The sequence below is a fragment of the Bubalus kerabau genome, chromosome 2, assembly GCF_029407905.1.
Source record: "Bubalus kerabau isolate K-KA32 ecotype Philippines breed swamp buffalo chromosome 2, PCC_UOA_SB_1v2, whole genome shotgun sequence".
NCBI classification, from domain to species: Eukaryota; Metazoa; Chordata; class Mammalia; order Artiodactyla; family Bovidae; genus Bubalus; species Bubalus kerabau.
The window spans coordinates 57,831,097-57,852,602 of NC_073625.1; the positions used below are offsets into that span (position 1 = coordinate 57,831,097).

The following is a 21,506-nucleotide window of genomic DNA, read 5'->3' on the forward strand; positions in this document are numbered from 1 at the left end:
TTCTGCTATAAGCTTTGGAAACTGGCTAAGTGGCTCTTTGTATTGCTGTTTTTAGTGTGGAAGAAGCTAGTGACAGGTAATGGTTTACAGCAAAAAATATTGATATTTATCCCTGCACAGTGGTTTAGTAAAGTGGAAAGCAGTATAAAAAAGAAATTTGAGTTAAAACAAATCTAAATGAACAAAAAATTAAACTAAGGCAGAGAAGTAAATTTCAGAGTCATTACGACAGAAATGGTCTCCTCATCAAGGAAAGGAGAGAAGTAATAGCAAGTCATCTAACACCCAGGCTTGAAGAATAACCACATGCAGTTCATATTGTGTGATTTTCAAGAGAATATGCTATTACCAAAAAAAAGGAGAATTAGAACAAGACTGTGTCTTGACTGAAGTAACTTAAATAATTTTCAGTGTGAAATAGGGTTAAATTTACTAGGGAGAAATGACTTCATGTTTTTTCACTGTCTGTGTTTTGGAGAAGTGATCGGTGGCATAGCATTTTGCTTTCTGTTCTAGTGGTATCGACATAATTAAGAGAAGACAATCTACATTCATATTGAGTGACAGTACTTTGTGATTATTATTTTATTATGGAATATACAGTTTTGAATTTTCCTCTCCATATCTATCATTGCCATTGCTGCCACCTCTGAAACTTTCATTTGGAACATTTTGGACTATTAATTGCCCTAGGAGATAATTTGAAGAATATTGAGAAAAACGGTGAACCTTAGATTCTAAGGTGCAGTTGGGGCATTTTCAATTCAGTACTTATAATACAGCCAATTTTGGCTGAGTTAGCACATAGAATAACTTTACATATAGCAGAGGATATCCCTAGAAGGGACAACCTGGAGAAATATTGTTGAAGAGAGGTGAACAGAAGGAGAAAAGAGAGAGAGAGAGAAAAAGAAAACTTCAGCTACATCTTGATGAGTTATTTGATTCTTTCTTCAATCTCTCATCACCAAAAATGTAATAACAATAATAGTAAAAATAAAGCAATAGTGATACATTAAAAAAAATACGTTAGTCACTCAGTTGTGTCTGACTCTTTCTGTACCCATGGACTGTAGTCCACCTGCCAGGCTCCTCTGTTCAGGAAATTCTCCAGGCAAGAAGACTGGAGTGGGAAACCTTTCCCTTCTCCAGGAGATCTTCCTGACCCAAAGATTGATCTCAGGTCTTCTACATTTCAGGCAGACTTTACTATCTGAACCACCAGGGAAGCCCAAGTAGTCACATGGTGGTAAATAATCTGCCTGCAATGCAGGAGACTTGGGTTTGATCCCTGGGTCAGGAAGAGCCCCTGGAGAAGGGAAATAGCTACTCCCTCCAGTATTCTTGCCTGGTGAATTCCATAGACAGAAGAGCCTGGAGGACTACAGTACACGGGGTTGAAAAGAGTTGACCATGACTGAGCAACTAACTGTTTCATAAATCTGCTTCTAAAAATAAACCCAGACAGGCCACATCATTTTATATTTGTATTTCTGTGAGGAAGAGCATAATACTGTGCTTTAGTAGTACTGTTAGCTTTACAAGGGACTATGCAAAACAATCCTCAAACTACCGCACAATTGCACTCATCTCACATGCTAGTAAAGTAATGCTCAAAATTCTCCAAGCCAGGCTTCAGCAATATGCGAACCGTGAACTTCCTGATGTTCAAGCTGGTTTTAGAAAAGGCAGAGGAACCAGAGATCAAATTGCCAACATCCACTGGATCATAGAAAAAGCAAGAGAGTTCCAGAAAAACATCTATTTCTGATTTATTGACTATGCCAAAGACTTTGACTGGGTGGATCACAATAAACTGTGGAAAATACTGAAAGAGATGGGAATACCAGACCACCTGACCTGCCTCTTGAGAAATCTGTATGCAGGTCAGGAAGCAACAGTTAGAACTGGACATGGAACAACAGACTGGTTCCAAATAGGAAAAAGAGTACATCAAGGCTGTATATTGTCACCCTGCTTATTTAACTGATATGCAGAGTACATCATGAGAAATGCTTGGCTGGAAGAAGCACAAGCTGGAATCAAGATTGCCAGGAGAAATATCAATAACCTCAGATATGCAGATGACACCACCCTTATGGCAGAAAGTGAAGAGGAACTAAAAAACCTCTTGATGAAAGTGAAAGTGGGGAGAGAAAAAGTTGGCTTAAAGCTCAACATTCAGAAAATGAAGATCATGGCATCTGGTCCCATCACTTCATGGGAAATAGATGGGGAAACAGTGGAAATCATGTCAGACTTTATTTTTGGGGGCTCCAAAATCACTGCAGATGCTGTTTGCAGCCATGTGACCAACATAGATAGCATATTAAAAAGCAGAGACATTACTTTGCCAAAAGAGGTCCGTCTAGTCAAGGCTATGGTTTTTCCACTGGTCATGTATGGATGTGAGAGTGGGACTATAAAGAAAGCTGAGCACCAAAGAATTGGTGCTTTTGAAGCACCAATTGGAGAAGACTCTTGGCGTCTTCTTTGGAGAAGACTCTTGAGAGTCCCTTGGACTGCAAGGATACCCAACCTGTCCATTCTAAAGGAGATCGGTCATGGGTGTTCTTTGGAAGGACTAATGATAAAACTGAAACTCCAGTACTTTGGCCACCTCCTGCAAAGAGTTGACTCATTGGAAAAGACTCTGATGCTGGGAGGGATTGAAGGTAGGAGGAGAAGGGAACGACAGAGGATGAGATGGCTGGATGGTATCACTGACTCGATGGACATGAGTTTGAGTCAATTCCGGGAGATGGTGATGGACTGGGAGGCCTGGCGTGCTGCAGTTCATGGAGTCGCAAAGAGTTGGAAATGACTGAGCAACTGAACTGATGCAAAACAGAGCATCTCTTTGGTTAGAAAGTTTTCCTCCAGAATCTCACAAGTTTGCAGGTTGATGAGTTTTCACACATCAGGACAACCAATTCAACCCTGGTGAACAAGAAAAGCAACTTCTGGCAGGACTGTGATCTTTTTCACTAGCTTGACAGTTCCTCCTCCCTTGTGGATCTTGGAGCCAAACTCTTGTATTTTTTTCTATTTTCATCTGCTACTGTGAGAAATTCAGGTGAAAATCAAAACTGAAATCCCAACACACTGGAAACTCATTCTTATCTCTTTCCTTATAGCCCTAAGATTTCCCCTCTCATTTTCAGGAATAAAGAGTTTTGGGAAGCAATCTTTTACAGTTTTAATAGCTTGTGGCATCTGCAGTCTCTGAAGTCCAGCCTGTTCTCTAAAGGTTTATTTTCACCATTTAGGTCTTTGGGATATGTTCATTTGTGGTCTGAGCAAGGTTTTCTTTCTAAATTTCTGCTGGATTTTTTTTTTTTTTTTTGAACTAGATACCTGTGTGTCTATCCTATGTCAAATCATCAACACAAAGTTAAACATGAGAAATATTTCCAAGCTGTTAATTCACAAACAAGCAATCTACATATTTCTTAAAATATTTTTTCAACTTGTCTACACATATAGGCAACCAGAAGCCACACATGAGTTTTCTTTCATACAGTTCTTAGAAGATAGAATATTGCTTTACTCATTTAGAAAATAATCCCGTAAGTAAAACATTTGGAGTGGATATAGCTAATTTTCTCCTAATGTTGTAGCCACATGTTCCAGGAAACAAACTCACTCAGAAGGACAGTGCAGATAGTGGAGCGCAGTTTATTACAACCGCGGGCCCAAGGCAGAGTCTCCTCTTAGCCGAGGACCCTGACCAGCATTTGTGAAAATCTTTTATACCATGTGTGTACGTGTCTGAACTCACCACTCCAAATTCCTTGAGACTTACATAAACCAAGGAAAATACAATGCCAATAACCCCATCATTCATGTGCTATATGCTCATGTGCTCAAATAGTCAAACAATTAGCCAATAATCGATAAACCTGAGGTTACACTCAGATAGATACAGAAAAAATTATGGCTTGTCTGGAGGAAGGGGTGATTAGTGTATGTTTTATCTTAGGCGATGAGTAACCTAGATACGATCTTCAAGGTTCCTCTGTCTGGAGGGGATCTGTTGTTGTTTTCATAGGCACTAAACACAGAGTTCAGAGTCCATTGGAAAGGTGGCTGAGCATGATCAGCATGAACAGGCCTAAGATGGAGTCCAGGCCCTATGAATTCCTTCTTCACTCAATTCACAGTGTGCAATATCATCATGAGAAGGTATTTTCTGTGAACTGAGTTATTTAAGTAATTTGGTTGTGACCATAAAGACATGGACCGATATACAAAGATATTTGAAGTCTTCAGGGAGAGCAGTACTGCTTCGAGAACTTGTACTCAGATTTTATTCTTTTGTAAAGGTACACTGTTTCAGCTGCTTCTGTTGTGATTTCAAGTATAGAGAAGGCTTAACTTTTTTTTTCCCTCAGTTAAAGTAATATGTAGGAAAGTTAATCTGAGGACAAATACACAAGGTTTTTTTTTTTTTTTTAATGTTTCTTAATAAGTTGATTTGGATAAAATTGACTAAATTCACAGCCTTACTTGAAAGGAATTGTATTTAATAGGGACTGAAATGAACTGCCTGATTATACTTTAACATTGTGACTCTGTTATTCTAGAAACAGCATTCTTCTGGTGACTCTTTTAGACCTGGATTATGTATTTGGTAGTAGACCTCTCTAAAAACAGTATTTTTGGTTATGAAGAGATAATTAGAGAGTAAGCTAAAGTTGGGTAGTTCGTACCTTGAAACAATGTTACGTAAGTCATTATTTTAACTACTCATGTGTTGTACAACTTTTCTAATAGAGAAAGTATAAAGTATATATATGCACATGTGTGTGTTCAGTTGTGTCTGACTCTTTTGGGACTCCATGGACTATAGCCTGCCAGTCTCCTCTGTCCATGGGATTATCCAGACAAGAATATTTTAGTGGGTTGCCATTTCCTTCCTCAGGAGCTCTTCCAGACCCAGGGATTGAACCCATGGCCCATGCTACATCTCCTGCATTGAAGGTGGATTCTTTACTGCTGAGCCATAGGAAAAGCTCAGTGTGTGTGTGTGTGTGTTTGTCTGTGTATATGTGTGTGTGTGTATATATATATATATATATTTATATTTATATGAAAATAGTGGGATTTGAACATATGCAATATACACATGTATATATATTTAATATAATGAAATTTGAACAGATAGATAGCTGTAAATATTTGTGTCTTTGTCTATACATTTATCTATTTAATCCAACTACTTTATATTTTATGTGAGAGCCTAGTCTTCTTAATTATAAGAAGCTAATTTTTACATAAATTTAAAATATCCAGGGCTTAGTTTTGTAAAAATTTTAATTAGTCTTGTTTTTTTATAGTACATAGAAGTTCACTGATGGATAGTAAGAAATTTAAATAATGGTGCAAAAATGTCAGGTAAATGCTAAAAAGAAGATGTTGATTTAGAATAAATTTCTTTTAAGTGCTAAAGACCAGCTTAGAGGAAAGGAAATTTGAGTCATTAATATATAGAGGAAATTAGGAATATAAAAACTACAGTTTTTATTTTTATGTTATAAAATAAAATATGCAAAATTCTTATAATTTAAAGAATAGAAATTCCTTGTATTAAAATCTGAAGAATACTTTAGTATGGTTCCTAAAAAGAGAGCTAAATAGCAATCTGCTAGTGTCAGCCCTAGAGATGGAGACAGGTAAGTTTTATTAAAACCTGGAGGCCACTCTTGGTTTTTAAGTGAAGGATTTCTAGGATGAGCAAGGTAGCATGTTTTTTACCTCGATTATAACCTTCTTGCTGCTACTGCTACTGCTAAGTCACTTCAGTCATGTCCAACTCTGTATGACCCCATAGACGTCAGCCCACCAGGCTCTCTGGCCCCTGGTTTTCTCCAGGCAAGAACACCGGAGTGGGTTGCCATTTCCTTCTCCAATGCATGAAAGTGAAAAAGTGAAAGTGAAGTCACTCAGTCGTGTCCGACTCTTACTGACCCCATGGACTGCAGCCTACCAGGTTCCTCCATCCATGGGATTTTCCAGGCAAGAGTACGGGAGTGGGGTGCCAATAAGCCTCTTAGTTGTATGTTATTAGTCTTTTCATTTTGGTCACAACAAATAACACATAGACTTCATATTTCCTTCCTGCTTCCACTCTTGTACCCTAAGGGTACTATTTATATGGCAGCAATGCTATGCTATGCTAAGTCACTTCAGTCGTGTCCGACTCTGTGTGACCCCATAGACGGTAGCCTACCACGCTCCCCCGTCCCTGGGATTCTCCAGGCAAGAACACTGGAGTGGGTTGCCATTTCCTTCTCCAATGCATGAAAGTGAAAAGTGAAAGTGAAGTCGCTCAGTCGTGTCCGACTCCCAGCAACCCCATGGACTGCAGCCAACCAGGGTCCTCCGTCCATGGGATTTTCCAGGCAAGAGTACTGGAGTGGGGTGCCATTGCCTTCTCCAAAATTATCTTTAAAAATGCAATTCTTATTATATCATTCTTTTATTTAAAATATATTTACAGTGTCTTAGTTCATGTAGAATAATAAACATGAAGTTATTTACCATAGACCGTCACCGGTCTCTTCCCAGATGCAACTCACACCTTGTTCTCAAATACTTATTCTTCACTATCCCTAGAAGGTGTTCCTCTCTTCCTAGGTTAGTTCACATTTGTTCTCAGGGCTCAGTCACTAGCTGTTTTACCAGCTGGAATATTTTCCTGACAACCTCTTCTTTTTCATGAAGCTTTGAGATGTCACTTTTTTGATAGGCCCTGGCACCCCAACTCCAGTACTCTTGCCTGGCAAATCCCATGGGCAGAGGAGCCTGATAGGCTGCAGTCCATGGGGTTGCGAAGAGTCGGACATGACTGAACGACTTGACTTTCACTTTTCACTTTCATGCGTTGGAGAAGGAAATGGCAACCCACTCCAGTGTTCTTGCCTGGAGAATCCCAGGGACGGGGGAGCCTGCTGGGCTGCCATCTATGGGGTTGCACAAAGTCGGACACGACTGAAGTGACTTAGCAGCAGCAGGGCAGGGGGTGTGGCATGGTTGAGTCATTCTCTACAAACATTGATTGATTTTTCTTTACAGCATTTTCCACTATATCCCAAACTAGATTGCTTATTTCTCTATATGAAACACACACACAAAGAACCAGTCGTAATGGAAGAAGCTGTCTTACCTATTGTAATTGAATTATTTAATCTTAGAGCCTAGAGAATTTCTCGCACCAGGTAAGTTCTGATCCTATATTTTGTAAAGGAATGGTTATGAGCAAAACATGTGCTCAAAAGTTATTTGGTAAAAAGAACTCAAAAATACACCTAGGACTTTCCAGCTTCCATTTTCCTTGAGAAATCAATCATCTTATAACCTGGCTTTCCAATTCTGAATCAGTTAGTCAGTCATTTGCCTTTAAGATACCCATGGCTCAAATAATAAATAATCTGCCTGCAATTCAGGAGACCTGGGTTTGATTCCTGAGTCAGGAAGATTCCCTGGAGAAGCCCCATGGACAGAGGAGCCTGGTGGGCTACAGTCTATGGGGTCACAAAGAGTTGGTCATTCAGTAAATCTGTCAGCCAACTGGTATTTTAAATAGCACTTAAGTGCCAGGCTAGGAATATCAGGGGTGAACTAGCCAAGACTGGTAGAATCACCATCTTAGGGAGCTTATATTCTAATAAGAGAGGAACTGGAATATAGGCAAAGAACATAATGACATCAGTAAAAAGGGGGTCTTTATGTTTTAATTTTCCTATAAATCATTGCAAGTTGGAAAACAGAATAGTGAGAATACTGAGTTATACTTTAGAAAGATGACACTAACACTCATTTAGATTGCTTTGCTATTGTGCTGCCATAGTGAATATTTATCTCTTCATAAAAAAAAATGTGAGAATTTGATGACTTGAGAATAATGTTAGATGAGCTTTGATTTTCAAAACTTTATTGTTATACCTGATTCCTGAATATGTCCTGGTTGCCACTGTAATCTAATGAGTTTAATCTTCACAACTTTTCCATTTCCATTTTGTCTGCCTTGCTCTAATTATAACAGTTTAAAAAATTTTCTACATATTAACATTGAGACAATTTTAAAATAAAAGTCCAATTGGAAAGTAATAACTGGAGTAGCTGTGAAAACACAAAATATTCTATATTTTTTTATTTCAATTTTAATTGGCTGAATTGTATGTCTGCATCTGTTACATTTTCATTCAGAAAATGAAGTGGAGGGAATTCCTTGGCAGTTCAGTGGTTAGGACTCCATGCTTCCACTGCAGGGGGGCACATATTCAATCCTGGTCAGGGAATCAAGATCCCACATACCCTGTGGAATGCCCACAAAAATAAATAAATACAATAAGATAAATAAAAAGAAAATGAAGTGGAGGATTATGACAACTCAAATAAGAGAACTTTTACAATCATCTGAAGAACTGTTCTTTAAAATGGATTTTTCAATGACAAATGTCATATATTTTTAACGACCTTAAGTCTAATATTTTAAATATTTAATATTAAGACTTGAATTACGTCAATCATTTCCCTTATTTACTTATTTAAACAATGAATTACCTTCTTCAACAGAGCTTAACTCTGTCAGAGAATGAAGTTGTGCTTCTCTGGTTAAAACAGACAATGCCACATAGTGTTCTGTACTGGAAAGCTGCTAAGAGAAAGTGTTCTCACCACACAGTACAAAGATAGTCTTGTGAGTCGATGGATATGTTAACTTACGGTAATCATTTCACAATATAGGAGTATATCATATTATCACATTAAACTCCTACAATGTTATATGTTAATTATATTTCAATAAAGCTGAGTTAAAACACACACACACACAACAGAAATAACCATTGGGATGAAGGGCAGGAAGTTGGTGGGGTCATGTGTACTTCCCTCCCCTGCTGACTGATCCTAGGCAGGAAAAGAGATGTGGATTCTCAAAGATCAGTTTGAAGATAATTAAGATAAAACATATTTGTATCTGTGATTTTTGAGTATGAAAATCAGAGCTAATTGGCAAATTCAATTTTAATGAAGGGATTTGTTATAGCATGCATTGTGAGTAAATAGCTAACCATTAAGGCTGTTGTGATTGTGGACTTTTCTGGATGACTGAGAATGGAAAATCATAGGCGAACTATAGATAATATTGGCGTCAAGAACTGTGTTAAATTCCCACTTGAAGTGCAGATTTGGAGACTTTATCAGAAGCAGCTAACAAGTTAGAAAATAAAAAAAATAATAAATCTTTATTTGAGGGTACATTCTTAGGGTAGGATCCAGAATTATCCAGAATCTTCCTCATATTAATTAATAGAAGATCTTCATGACTAAACACAAACACAAATACGGTAAGTACATGCATGCATGCTAAGTCGCTTCAGGCATGTCTGACTCTTTGCAACGTCATGGACTGCAGTCCACTAGGGTCCTCTGTCCATGGGATTTTTCAACAAGAATACCAGAGTGGGTTGCTATGCCCTCCTCCAGAGGATCTTCCTGACCTGGGGATCCAACCAAACCTCTATCTCTTATGTCCTACATTGGCAGATGGGTTCTTTACCACTAATGCGACCTGGGAAGCCCCAATAAGTGCATGACACAAGTGTAATTAAGTAACATTTAGATGTTAGACAACTGTCTTTGAATGAAAACAAATGTGATTGCTGGCACTATGGCATGGGGGGACAGGATATTTAACCAGTTTCATTTGTGGCCCCCCGCATTTTTAAAGTTCTTGAAATAATGAATTTGCCTTTTCATGACTTCTTTCTTTCCTTTTGTGGAGGAAAAAGTGATTTCAGGTATATGTATAGATATCACACATATATTACCTGTTATGTCATGCAATTGCTGGACAGTACAATATAGACGTCACTCACAAGAACCAAGTTGTCATGAATATATACATGAGTAAGTGAATCCTTGGTTGTGTCTGACTCTTTGTGACTCTGTAGACTCTAGCCCATGAGGCTCCTCTGCCATGTGATTTTTTCCAGGCAAGAATATGGTAAGTGGGTCCCCATTTCCTCCTCTAAGGGATATTCCCAAACCAGGGATCAAACCTGAGTCTTCTACATTTCCTGCATGCAGGCAGATTACCTCTGAGCCACTGGGGAAGTCCAGTCAGGAATATATAAATGACACTAAAGAACATCTGTCATTATACAATTGATGCTAATAGAACATTAGGCTTCTATTTTCAATAACTGGGCAAAAGCATGATAAGAAATCAAATGTAAGAGAGCATAATTGTACTTTAATAATAATAAAATAGCCTATAGTCAACAGTAAGATATATATATATATATATAACATAATAATATTCAACATACTGATAATTTTGTTTTCAAAACATGTACTGAAGAGATTATATAAAGTCTATCGTATATCCATACATGTTCGGTAAATTGATTGTCTAATAGGAGAGGAAACACTTTGATTTATATATTTCCTCCTTTTTGCTCTTTTATATTTCTTTTCATTTCTCATGTTTAAAGATTAATTGCTGTTTTCTTGATAAAGAGACATCTATGTATTGATTTGGGATTCAATTAGTTTTAAAAATCCTAGTTATTTTATTCTTCTTACAACTTCTTTTGAAGATTTTGCTTATTTTTGCTTTTATTTTTAATTGTTCCAACTGGACCCTGTTTCTGAGAGGAAAGGAGATTCACTGATTTTCAAATAGGAATTCTTTAGTACTGATTCCTTCTTGCAGGTAAACATGACTTGGTGGTTTTTAGACTTAATTCAGAGTTTCTAATAGAGTATTGATGAGATTTTCCTGAACAACACAAAGGCTATCACAGATGATTTTACACTGACTCAGAGAACCCTAATTACTTAATCTCAGTTTTTTTTTTTTAACCATAAATTGCATTCAGAGGAGCATAAAGCATACAGGTGACTAAAAGCTTGGCTTATGATAGAATTCAGGATGAGGCTCAGGGTTTTATGCATGTGTGCATGCTCAGTCACTTCAGTTGTGTCTGACTTTTTGCAACCTATGGACTGTAGTCTCCCCCAGGTTCCTCTGTTCATAGGATTCTCCAGGCAAGAATACTGGAGTGGGTTGCCATGCCCTCCTCCAGGGGATCTTCTGGACCCAGGAATCAGAACCCAAATCTCCTGTGTCTTCTGCTTTGCAGGCAAATTCTTTACAGCTGAATCACCTTGGAAGCCCCTCAGCATTTATACTGCAAAATGAACTCCAAGTGGCTCTTGAAACTTGCCTTTTCCCCATTCTTTTGATGTCTCAGATGAGATGACTTTGTCCAGTCTTCAGAAATGCAACTTTTTTCTACTGCTACTGTGTGATAGGGTTGTTTGTATTTGTCAGTCTCATTTGGAATTCCTGCTCTGCTTTTCTTAGTTATGTTCTATTGTGTGAAAATATAATGAGGCAGGTCAGGAATGGGGGAAAGAACCAGGGATGAGAAGCCTTGGTTAGATTTTTTGAACTTAACTCTACCAGTTCAGTTCAGTTCAGCTCAGTTGCTCAGTCGTGTCCAACTCTTTGCGACCCCATGAACCGCAGCACGCCAGGCCTCCCTGTCCATCACCAACTCCAGGAGTCCACCCAAACCCATGCCCATTGAGTGGGTGATGCCATCCAACCATCTCAACCTCTGTCGTCCCCTTCTCCTCCTGCCCTCAATCTTTCCCAGAATCAGGGTCTTTTCAAATGAGTCAGCTCTTAGCATCAAGTGGCCAAAATAGTGGAGTTTCAGCTTCAAAATCAGTCCTACCAATGAACACCCAGGACTGATCTCCTTTAGGATGGACTGGTTGGATCTCCTTGCAGTCCAAGGGACTCTCAAGAGTCTTCTCCAACACCACAGTTCAAAAGCATCAATCCTTAGGTACTCAGCTTTCTTGACAGTCCATCCATACATGACCACTGGAAAAACCATAGCCTTGACAAATGGACCTTTGTTGACAAAGTGATGTCTCTGCTTTTTAATATGCTGTCTAGGTTGTTCATAACTTACCAGAGGACAGCTATTTCAGAAAAAGTAGAATAAGATATCTGCCCTACCTATTATATGTTTTTGGAAAGTCATATGAGAGAATTCGTATGAATGGGTAATGCAATTTAAAGAGCGGTAGGCAAAACTAGTCTAGCATTTGGACTATGATCTTTTCTTTTTTTTTTTTTTTTTTCTGTCTTCAAATCTTTTGAGAGGCAGACTCAAAAAAACATTCTCAAAGCAGCTTTGTTATTGTTTTTCAGAGACAACTGCTCCGTTTCCTCTTCATTTCTACATAATGAAATTTTGATTTGGGAAGTCATGTTGTCACTGTGTTCTTTGGCTATTGCTATGTAAACCACTGCCAAATGCAGTACTAGAAACAACAGTTATTTTTTATAATAGCTCTCAGGTTCTGAGATTGGGGTTTGGCTGATATATGATGTCCTCAGTCATACTCAGGGGATGAATGATACAAGCTGGGCTCTGCTTTGTGGGTCCTTCATTTTTTTTCTGGGACCAACAAGCAGATCAGAGTATGTCTACCTCATGGCAATAGCAGAAGGGCAAGTGTGAGCAAGCTTGATATTCTAAGCCTCTTTGACACTTCTACTTATGTCACATATGCTAGTATTTCACTGGCCAAAGCAAGCTATTTGGCCAAGCCCAGGGTCAGGAAATTATACATATCACCATCCCATGTAGGATCATGCTAAGTACATGGCAAAGGAGAGAGCGACAAATTGGGATCATCTTGCAACTTACTACTGTCACTTCCCTAGAGTAGTATGCTCCAAAGTGAGACAGTTGGATGTATATACATGATCATGAAGACACAAAATATATTAATATATACTAAAAATTAATTTTATGATGAACTTGATGAACAAATTTTTTTTTATTTTAAAACTTTCAATCAGTTTATTTAGAATTATCAATTCTAAGTATTAGCTGTTACATAAAGTATAGATCCTATAGTTAGATGGTACCAAATACTTTAAATATTAAAATCATAGGTAGCAAAATACATATACACACACCCTTTCCAATTTGAGCCAGATTTTGAAATTTATAACATCAAATTAACATCCTAAGTCAAACATCAATATAGAAGACAGAAAATAATAATAACTAAGATTGCTGCTACCTTCTGCTGCTGCTGCTGCTATGTCACTTTAGTCGTGTCCGACTCTGTGAGACCCCATAGACGGCAGCCCACCAGGCTCCCCCGTCCCGGGATTCTCCAGGCAAGAACACCGTAGTGGGTTGCCATTTCCTTCTCCAATGCATGAAAGTGAAAGGTGAAAGTGAAGTTGCTCAGTCGTGTCTGACTCTTAGTGACCCCATGGACTGCAGCCTACCAGGCTCCTCCGTCCATGGGATTTTGCAAGCAAGAGTACTGGAGTGGGGTGCCATTGCCTTCTCCTACACATATGTATTATAGATGTATTTTCATGCTCATTGAAGTTCTTAAACTTGAAATTTGGAAGAACTTCTTAATTGTTCACATTGTTTCCTCTTTCTGGGATATATTTTAGCAGAATAAATTCACTTTATAGCACTCTTTATAACATTTGATTTGATTTAAATTGTATTTATCTTTGCTAAATCAGACATTTATTATTTTTATTAGAGATTTTAGGCTTTATCACAGTATCACATTGCTATTATAAAGTTATTAAAATATAATCTAATAGTCTGCTTTACTAACTACTATTGCTTTTCTCTAAATGTGTTCTTGTCAACATAATTCCATCTATATTCCAACTGGCCCTGCAGAACCTGATATTGTTAGAAAGGAAAGGCTGATAATTATTCTTCAGGGCACGCATTATCATATTTATGCTTTATTCAGCCCATTAGGAAATAAAATTGTATTTGGTTTTAGCATGCACATCATTTTCTTTTGTGTATGTCTGTGTGTGCCAAGTAGTAATTCTAGTAGCTAAAATTTGAACTCATACATTGTCATAGAAATACTTTAAAACCAAACTATTTTTTTGCCTATTTGAAATACAGTATAGATGCTAACTATATATATATATGAAAGTGAAAGTGGAGAGTGAAAAAGTTGGCTTAAAGCTCAACATTCAGAAAACGAAGATCATGGCATCCAGTCCCATCAATTCATGGGAAATAGATGGGGAAACAGTGGAAACGGTGTCAGACTTTATTTTTCTGGGCTCCAAAATCACTACAGATGGTGACTGCAGCCATGAAATTAAAAGACGCTTGCTCCTTGGAAGGAAAGTTATGACCAACCTAGATAGCATATTCAAAAGCAGAGACATTACTTTGCCAACAAAGGTTCGTCTAGTCAAGGCTATGGTTTTTCCTGTGGTCATGTATGAATGTGAGAGTTGGACTGTGAAGAAGACTGAGCGCTGAAGAATTGATGCTTTTGAAGTGTGGTGTTGGAGAAGACTGTTGAGAGTCCCTTGGACTGCAAGGAGATCCAACCAGTCCATTCTGAAGGAGATCAGCCCTGGGATTTCTTTGGAAGGAATGATGCTAAAGCTGAAACTCCAGTACTTTGGCCACCTCATGCAAAGACTTGACTCATTGGAAAAGACTCTGATGCTGGGAGGGATTGGGGGCAGGAGGAGAAGGGGATGACAGAGGATGAGATGGCTGGATGGCATCGCTGACTCGATGGACGTGAGTCTGGGTGAACTCCGGGAGTTGGTGATGGACAGGGAGGCCTGGCATGCTGCGATTCATGGGGTCGAAAAGAGTCGGACATGACTGAGTGACTGATCTGACTGATCTGATAGATGCTAACAGCCATCTAAAGGAGGTTAATAATATATAGGTAAAATAAACACAGACCAGATTTGTTGGTTTAGGAAGAAGCAAAAGTCAGATTTGTTTAAGGAGGGAAAAAAGTATAAATCTGAGTTGAGAAGATCTAATTTTTCTACTTATCTGCCCTGTGATCTTGAAGAAGCCACAGCCTCTTGATTTTCTGTTTCCTAAAGCTGAAACTCCAGTACTTTGGCCACATCATGCAAAGAGTTGACTCATTGGAAAAGACTCTGATGCTGGGAGGGATTGGGGGCAGGAGGAGAAGGGGACAACAGAGGATGAGATGGATGGATGGCATCACTGACTCGATGGACGTGAGTCTGAGTGAACTCCAGGAGTTGGTGATGGACAGGGAGGTCTGGCGTGCTGCGATTCATGGGGTCACAAAGAGTCGGATATGACTGAGTGACTGAACTGAACTGAATCTAGAAAATGAAGACAATGATAATCAAGTCTCCAATCTTACACCTTTTGGGCATGATGAAATCAAATATTAGGGAACTGTTAAGCAAATTTTAATGTGGTACATTTATAACCTGCTATAATAGAAATGGAGTCATGACCTGGTAGTTGCTATTGAAAATAATAAAAACTAGGGAATAAGTTGGTGATTTAAACAGTTTTAATAAAACAGAAGCCTCCTCTAAGTTTCAGAGTCCTGGCTGATCAGTGACACTATGGAAAACTTCAGAGCAGAAAAAGAACTGTATCCTTTGACTTTATGAGATAGAAGAGACACACTTGCTATGGAAATGTTACCTAGTCCAAGTTTGCTCTGCTTGCACAACAGGCCAATGAATCAGAGAGACAAGGTGTTGAGGCAAGCAATGTGACTTTTTCAGAGAGCCAGCTGACTGAAAAGATGGCAGACTGTGGTGGTGGTGGTTTAGTGGCTAAGTCATGTCCGACTCTTGTGACCGAACGGACTGTAGCCTGCCAGACTCCTCTGTCCGTGGGATTCTTCAGGCAAGAATACTGGAGTGGGTTGCCATGCCCTCCTCCAGGGGATCTTCCCAACCCAGGGTGTATCTTATGTCTCCCTCATTGGCAGGCAAATTTTTACCACTAGTGCCGCCTGGGTATCCCATAGGGAACTCTCCTCAGTTTCTGTGGTGACCTAAATTGGAAAGAAATCCAAACAAGAGGGGATATATGTATATATATGAATATATGATTCACTTGGTTATACATTAGAAACACAGCATTATAAATGTTCTAAATTTTTTAAAAAAGGAAATCTATAACATAAAAAAAAAACATTTTTGCACAAATATTTTAAAAATCACTAGTATTGGATACTCAGTTGTGTCCCACTTTCCAACCCCATGGACTATGGCTCACCAGACTCCTCTGTTCAGGGGATTTCCCAGGCGAGAATGCGGGAGTGGGTTGGCATTTCGTCCTCCAGGGGATCCTCCTGACCCAGGGATCAAACCCAGCTCTTCTACATTGCAGGCGAGATTCTTTATCATGTGAGCCACCAGGGAAACACTTTAAATCAATGTGGAACTATAATTTATGTACAAAAATATAGTTTTTCTGAAATAGTAGGAAAAAACAGAACAATCTTATAAAATCCTGTATAGTAACTAAGAACGATTAAAAATGATAGGCATTGAAAGAATTTGGTTTAATAACTACCCTAATATCAGAAGACTTTTTAAATTGAAGTATTGCTTCCCTAGTTGCTAAAGAATCCATCTGCAATGCAGGAGACCTGGTTTAGATCCCTGGGTTGGGAAGATCCCCCAGAGGAGGGCATTGCAACCAACTCTAGTATTCTTGCCTGGAGAATACCATGGACAGATGAGCCTGGTGGGCTACAGTCCATGGGGTTGCAAAGAATCAGATATGACTGAGCAACTAACACTTTCAATTTCATAGTTAATTTACAATGTTATCTAATTTCTGGTGCACACCATAGTGATTCAAATATATATATATATATATATATATATATATATATATATATATATATATATTCATATTCTTTTCCACGGAGATTTATTACAGGATATTGAATATAATTTTCTGTGCTATACAGTAAGACCTTGTTTATCCATTTTTGTAATATTTTACTGTATAATTAATAACTATGAAATCAGTGCCAAATTCCCAATGGGAAAATTTTTATTCCTTTTAATAGTAGCTTCTGTTCTGCTGTGAAAGATTAACAAACAAAAACCTCAATTAGATAGAGTGGGGAGGGGCTATATCCTAATACAAAATAAAAAGTTTGGGGAAAAATAGAGTTGGGAAACTAGAAGGGGGCACTCTCATGCCCTGTGACAATGACAGCCCAGCAGGAAGAAGAAAATTTCTGGTTTTTATTGGCAAGGACTCAGCCAATGAAAAGCCATAGACTCTTTGTTACTGCAACCCTCCCTGTCAACGTCCATCTCCTCTCTGTAAAAGAGGTCTCCTTGCCTTGCCACGCTGGAACTTGCCTGTGGCTAACCATGTTTGCAGACCCTAAATTCTAACTCTGTTGATTCTGAATAAATCCACTATTGTTGGGTAGTTATCTCGAAGTCTACTTGTTTCAAGTCAACATCTTGGTGGGCCTCTAAGAGGACCAGAAGTGACTCTTGATGGCTCCAGGTCTAGTGAGCCAACAGGTGCAGTCCCACAACTGAGCACATGGTCCTTGATTGATTTCCATGCTGACTCTGGAGTTTGAAGGTCCTTCTTTCTTCCAGTTCTGATTTCATACTCTATTTGCATTTGAAGCTCTCCAGGCTTTATTCAGGATCTATTTAAATTTTTCTTATTTCTAGATTGTCTTTTTTTTTAATTTTATTTTATTTTTAAACTTTACATAATTGTATTAGTTTTGCCAAATATCAAAATGAATCCGCCACAGGTATATTAAGTCTTAATCTGAATACCAGCACTCAATTTGGCACTTCAGCATGATCTTGAGATTGTTTCAACCCAAGTGGGCCATTTGGCCCAGTTCCCATTCTGCCTTTGATCTAGTCTTTGAAGGACTATTATCTGGCAACTGGCTGAAAAGGCTTTTGGTAAGGCTATTCACTTTGAATTTTCTGGAGTTGGCTTGCAAGCTGGAATCAAGATTTCCAGGAGAAATATCAATAAACTCAGATACGCAGATGACAGCACCATTATGGCAGAGATCAAAGAAGAACTAAAGAGCCTCTTGATGAAAGTGAAAGAGGAGAGTGAAAAAGCTGTTTTAAAACTCAACATTCAGAAAACTAAGATCACGGCATCCAGTCCCATTACTTCGTGGCAAATAGATGGGGAAACACTGGAAACAGTGGCTGACTTTATTTTTGGGGGCTCCAAAATCACTGCAGATGGTGACTGCAGCCATGAAATTAAAAGATGCTTGGTCCTTGGAAGAAAAGTTATGACCAACCTGGACAGCATATTAAAAAGTAGAGACATTACTTTGCCAACAAAGGTCCATCCAGTCAAAGCTATGGTGTTTCCAGTCATCACGTATGGATATGAGAGTTGGACTATAAAGAAAGTTGAGGGCCAAAGAATTGATGCTTTTGAACTATGGTGTTGGAAAAGCCTCTTGAGAGCCCCTTGGACTGCAAGGAGATCCAACCAATCAATCCTAAAGCAAATCAGTCCTGAATATTCATTGGAAGGACTGATGCTGAAACTCCAATACTTTGGCCATCTGATGTGAATAACTGACTCATTGGAGAAGACCCTGATGCTGGGAAAGTTTGAGGGCAGGAGGAGAAGAGGACGACAGAGGATGGATTGTTGGATGACGTCACCAAGGCCATGGACATGAGTTTGAGTAGTCTCTAGGAGTTGGTGATGCAGGGAGGCCTGGCGTGCTGCAGTGCATGGGGCCGTAAAGAATCAGACAGGACTGAGTGACTGATCTGCCTGAAGGTTCTTCAGGCACCAATCAATTTCCTTCAAATTTTCTGGAGTTGGCTTGCAAGCTGTTTGCAATGAGTCATTTGTGCTATTAGGGATTTGAAAACTTCTTTAATCTTGATGAAAAAAACAAGAAAATGAGTTCCCAGTTATCCTCTTAAGAGGGTTACCCTCTTAAGAAATTTTATTAAAAAAAAAAAAAGAAGAAAAAAGAAAAACCTGCAGTTCTTTCTCATGCTCATTTCTTATAAATGGGCTTATTTAAAATATCGTTGAGGCAGTTTGGGGGCTTCCCTGGTGGCTCAGAGGTTAAAGAGTCTGCCTGGAATGCAGGAGACCAGGGTTTGATCCCTGGGTTGGGAAGATCCCCTGGAGAAGGAAATGGCAACCCACTCCAGTACTCTTGCCTGGAGAATCCCATGGAGGGAGGAGCCTCGTAGGCTACAGTCAGACAGGACTGAGCTACTTCACTTTCACTTTCACTTTTCTGAGACAGTTTAGAATATCAATGACCATTATTGAGACCTTTTGAAATTTCAAACTTAGTTTACTTAGAAAAGCCAGTCCAGGTTCCATGCAGGATACCTGATGCTTGGGGCTGGTGCACTGGGAAGACCCAGAGGGATGGAATGGGGAGGGAGGAGGGAGGAGGGTTCAGGATGGGGAACACATGTATACCTGTGGTGGATTCATTTTGATATTTGGCAAAACTAATACAATTATGTAAAGTTTAAAAATAAAATAAAATTAAAAAAATAATAATAAAAATAAAAAAAATTAAAAAAAAAAAAAAGAAAAGAATCTGGCTAGAATTGCTCAGAATTGCTCAGAATTGAATGGAGTACTTATTTCAACTGGTACCTTGAGGCTTCCCAAGGTTTTTTTTTGTTTGTTTGTTTTTTTATTATTTTATTTTATTTTTAAACTTTACATAACTGTATTAGTTTTGCCAAATATCAAAATGAATCCACCACAGGTATACATGTGTTCCCCATCCTGAACCCTCCTCCCTAAGGTTTTTAGGAGTCTAAAATTGCCCTCCACAAAACATGATTTAAGACTGAGACAAACAAGCAATTAAAGGAAGATAAAATAACTCCTGAAACCTCCTCTTCTTTGGCTTCTTTGTCTCAACACCCTCACTGTCCAGCATCATCTTGTCTCTGTCTGTCATCTCCTATGGTCAGACTGTGACCCTTGAACATGCCCTCTTCCTAAACCCCTTATCCTCAAGGCAGGATCCAGTCATAAAATGAAGGTTTTGATATGTTCCTGGGCTAGATAATTATATATTACAAGCTATGAGAATTTGAGTCTTAAAACACCATTCAAACTGATTTTTCATCTCAACTTGGAAACATTTACTCACTCAATTTATACATCAAATAATTGTTGTACAAGGTACCCCAAGAAAAGTCATTGTCCTCAAATATAGAGGAGAACTGATCAGTGGACCTGTGACCTCAGCACATGGAAACATCGTGAAAAAAAAGTTTATCAGACTTCCATGGTGGTCTACTGGTTAAGACTCCATGCTTCCACTGCAGGGGACATGGGTTTGATGCCTGGCCAGTGGAACTAAAATTCCACAAGCTACACGCTCCTGCCCCAAACCAAAATAGCAAAGAAACAGATAGAAGCAGGACCCCAGAAAGAATGGACAAAGTGCCCTGGATTTCAGGAGCCAGCCTCTGATTAGAAGTTTCCAGACTGAATTTCACAGACCCTTAAAATTTCCACAAATGACCAAAATCTAGAAGTCCTACATGTTGGGTTCTCAACCTGCCATATTGCCAAACTAGAAATTGAAAGTCACACACTACATTCATTATTGCTATTATTTTATAAAAGAAATTTTAAGTAGAAAAAATACAGGAAAACTAAATGATTGCAAAATAGCAACCAATTTGTTTTATTTAGGTGTATGCTGACTTCCTATTATTCCTAATTTTCTTTCTCCATTTTTGTAGATAATGTGGAAGGACTTCTTATGGACCAAAGGTGAGAATGTGAGAAATGACCATTGTAGCACCTGCAAACCTTGTGTTTAGGAAGAAGACTGGGTGCAACTTTCAGACCCCTGACATGCTGTGTGTTTACACATCCATTCCAGGAGCATTTAGTGAATTCCGACTCCAAATAGGCCCTAACGATGTAAAAAAACAGATGTAGACAAGAGGCAGCCCAAGAACCACAAGCACCACCCTGCCTCCTGTGTCTGCTCACACCCTGTTGGGAAGACATGGGAAAGGTAAGTCTGTGGAGCAGAAGAGGGATAACCACATGATCATGAGGACCAGTGGGCCACGCCTTGGCTCTTTCATCTAGTAGCTTTGGTGGCATAAGGGCAAGTATACCAAATACTGAGTCTGCTGCTGCTGCTGCTAAGTCGCTTCTGTCGTGTCCAACTCTGTGCGACCCCATAGACGGCAGCCCACCAGTCTCCCTAGTCCTTGGAATTTTCTAGGCAAGAACACTGGAGTGGGTTGCCACTGCCTTTTCCAAGCATGAAAGTGAAAAGTGAAAGTGAAGTTGCTCAGTCATGTCCGACTCCTAGCAACCCCATGGACTGCAGCCCACCAGGCTCCTCCGTCCATGGGATTTGCCAGGCAAGAGTACTGGAGTGGGTTACCATTGTCTTCTCCAAATACTGAGTCTAGGGATCCTATGGATCCACTTACATTTTGATATTAAATGTGGTTTACCTGACAATGCTTATACTCTTTATTTTTCTAAAGAAGTTTTTATTGGAATACAGTTGCTTTACAATGTTGTGTTAGTTTCTGCTGTACAGCAAAGTGAATCAGCTTTATATACATATACATATATATACTCTCTTTTTTGGATTTCTTTCCCCCA

The 21,506-nt window shown here is 38.9% G+C and overlaps 1 long non-coding RNA gene across 1 annotated transcript in view; it reads left to right on the plus strand.

The window, feature by feature from the left end:
- The window catches only part of LOC129644748 (uncharacterized), a 45,262-nt gene that overhangs the window by 19,570 nt on the left and 4,186 nt on the right, over positions 1-21,506 (plus strand). The window contains exons 2-3 of the long non-coding RNA XR_008710955.1: positions 20,618-20,648; positions 20,761-20,898. This is a non-coding gene — a long non-coding RNA (uncharacterized LOC129644748). The remainder of the gene's footprint in view (positions 1-20,617; positions 20,649-20,760; positions 20,899-21,506) is intronic.